This window comes from Nannospalax galili, unplaced genomic scaffold, assembly GCF_000622305.1.
Source record: "Nannospalax galili isolate Female #2095 unplaced genomic scaffold, S.galili_v1.0 scaffold406, whole genome shotgun sequence".
Classification (NCBI taxonomy): domain Eukaryota; kingdom Metazoa; phylum Chordata; class Mammalia; order Rodentia; family Spalacidae; genus Nannospalax; species Nannospalax galili.
This window is the reverse complement of record NW_008357033.1, coordinates 4,303,653-4,305,873: the sequence shown is the minus strand read 5'-3', so window position 1 is coordinate 4,305,873 and position 2,221 is coordinate 4,303,653.

Sequence of the window (2,221 nt, the reverse complement as noted above, 5' to 3'; positions counted from 1 at the left end):
TTGCACAGATGGTCTCAAGTAGTTACATAAAACAGGTAATCAGCAGCACAATTGAGAACTCCTAAATACATGCTTGAGAAAGTGGTTATTCCTTCATTAAGAGCGCCACTGCCTGAATAGATTAAGTGACCATGATCCCCACCCCCCGAAAGAAAAATGCAACTAGATTTACAATGGCCACGGATGACAAAGCAATCCGCAGCTGCCGGGTTTTAGGCAAGGTTCTAGGCTCAGAGGTTGGTGCTGGGAACTTGGAGGGAAACCCAATACTGGGCTGTGGGCATTTAAATGGGCACTGGCCTCCCCTCCAACTGCCTTGTCCCCCTTCAGATCTCAGCTTTACAAAGCATTTAACACCACTTTAAGTTAATGGTCTTTTTATTGGAAAAAAAAAAAAAAAAAAAAGACTAGACAAAAATAAATAAATAAAAAAATAAAAATCAAAGTCAGGTACAAAATACTGTATGACTAATTTTAATTTTTTAAAATTTATTATTTGGGGGAGAGTGTGCTTTTGTGCAACAGTTCATTTGCAGAGGTAAGAGGACAACTTTAGGGAGTCAATTATTTCCTTCCATTATATGGATTTCAGCTATTGAATTCCATTTGTCAGGCTTTGGGAGCAATCACCTTTACCTGCTGAGCCATCTTGATGACCTCCGTATGATTAATTAAAATATTTTTGGCTCTGTTTTTGTTTTTGTTGTTATTTTGAGACAGGATCTTGCTCTGTAGGACAAATTGGCCTAGAACTTGCTTCAGTCCTGTTCTCCAAGTGCCAGGATTACAGGCAAACACCTAAATCTGTGGGTAAAATTTTTTATTACATTTCCTGATTGATTTATTGTGTGTGTGTGTGTGTATGTGTGTATGTGTGTGCATGCTTTTGCCATTGCATGTGCATACCCACACCATTTTTTTTTACATTTGAAAAGAATATGAATGAAGAGAGAAAGAGCAGAAGGAACGAAGGGAGGGAAGGAAGAAGACCAGTCAAAAGCTAGTTCACAGCTGCCTCAGCTATACAGACCTCTTTCCCACCTGCAGAATCCTGCCCCAGGAAAGGCCATTTCCCCACTTGGACTGGCCCCTGGCCCTCTCCAGGCCTCAGATCCTTTGCTCCTTTGAGGTTTCCCTCCCTGCCTCATGGCAGCTGCCCTCTTCTGTTCCCTTCCCACAGCTGCCTTCACTACACTGGGCTCTAAGCTCCTAGAAGAAAACGAGGAATATAAGTTTCCCAGGGTCAAGAGGGCCCCATGCCGAAGGCCACAGTCAAATACTGAAGACTCACTTGTGAAACGCTGGGTCTGAGGAGAAGCAATGGACAAATGCCAGTTTGCCTCACTGGCCTCTGACTCAATTACTTACAATTACAGGAGGTGTGGACAGGCTACAGCTTCAGCACGGGGGTTATGGGAATAATGATGCAAAAGGGGGCCTGAGAGGCCCATCCCCAGATCCTGCCAAGGAGCCAGCTCCAGCCACAACTGCAAGTGCGAGAAGCCCAGAATAGAAAGTGCCCAGGAGCTGGCCTTAGCTGCTTTCCCCACATGGCTGTAGGCATGCACCATGCTGCCAGCACTGCTTCCAGACTAACTTGAGTAACTTGGCCCTTTGTTTTACTATTTTCTAAATCCAATTAGGCTTTATGGGAAAGGTTATGAAACTATGTAAGTTTATTTTTTAATTTTTTTGTTTCTTTGTTTTGAGACAGGGTCTCTCTGTAGCCCCAACTGATCTATAAGTCACTATGTAGACCAGGCCAGTCTCTATCTCACAGAGATCCACTTGCTTCTTCCTCATGAGTGCTGGGATTAAAAGTGTACACTATCATGCCTGGAATTATTTTTAAATTAAAAAAATTTTTATTGAAGCTAGAGAGATGGCTCAGAGGTTAAGAAAACTGTTGTTCTTGCAAAAGTCCCAGGTTCAAGTCCCAACACCCACATGGCAGCTAACAACTGTCCATAAGTCCAGTCCTAGGGGGGGTCCGACAGCCTCTTCTGACCTCCACTGGCATTGTCATGGGTGCACTTACCTACATGCAGGCAATACACACATACACATAAAATAAAAATAATTAAAAAAAAATTAACTTGACAATTTTTTTTTTAATTTTAGAAGAAGCATTTCATTACAGTTTTAACATACTCAATAACAATTTCCAGAGCAAAGATACATCTCTTTCAAAAGTGGCTATAAAATTTTTAGGTTCACAGTT